Below are 852 nucleotides of genomic sequence, written 5' to 3'. Positions count from 1 at the left end.
TGAGTGTTGCTGTCATATATATATATATATACACACACACACATATAAACATATATATAAATATTCATACATATATACATATACACATATATACACACACACATATACATACATATATACACATACATCCACATATATACATATATATACATATCTACATATATACTCATACATATACATACACACATACATACATACACACAAATACATATATATATACATACACACACATATATAAACATATATATACATATTCATACTTACCTGGCAGGGAGATACCATGATCACTAAGGTGGTTCTCCCAGGGCGAGGCTCATCCATTGCACTCCGGGTGTGCTGACCCCTGCGATTTCCCCAAATGCGGGAAACTCGACTGCATAATTTGTGGTAGTGGGGGACTGCGTTCGCGCTCTCCCCTGATATTTTTTGTGAATTTTAATATTGGAGTGCAATGGATGAATGACAGAATGACAGAATGAATGACAGAAATTCGTCATTCCAACCAAAGATATTTGTAGTCGACTAAATCAGGGGTGTCAAACTCAAATGCACAGGGGCCAAATCAAAACACACTTTAGGTGCGGGCGAACAGGATAAACATTTATTGAACACACTAAAACAAAAATTTTAAAACTTTAAAACTTTTAAAACTTAACTTTTTTGAACATAAATATGAATAAATAATAATAAATCAACTCAAACCTTAAATAACTTATAATATTTTGTTCTCCATAAAAATATATCCTGTCTAAATTATACAAGTTAGAAATAAAGTAAACGTTAAAAGAACAAACATTCAAATTTCTTTACTCTTATGTAATTTTATATAAAAAATAAACTTAAATTTTAAAT

General features: G+C 30.3%; 1 non-coding gene across 1 annotated transcript; it reads left to right on the top strand.

Moving 5' to 3' along the window:
* Window positions 1-256: 256 nt before the first annotated feature.
* On the top strand, window positions 257-419 carry LOC120519968. The gene has a single exon (XR_005631725.1). It is a non-coding gene; the product is annotated as a U1 spliceosomal RNA (small nuclear RNA).
* The last annotated feature ends 433 nt before the right edge of the window (window positions 420-852 follow it).

This window comes from Polypterus senegalus, chromosome 1 (assembly GCF_016835505.1).
Source record: "Polypterus senegalus isolate Bchr_013 chromosome 1, ASM1683550v1, whole genome shotgun sequence".
Taxonomy (NCBI): domain Eukaryota; kingdom Metazoa; phylum Chordata; class Cladistia; order Polypteriformes; family Polypteridae; genus Polypterus; species Polypterus senegalus.
The sequence above is the reverse complement of the archived record's forward strand: the minus strand, read 5'-3'. Positions and strand labels throughout refer to the sequence as shown.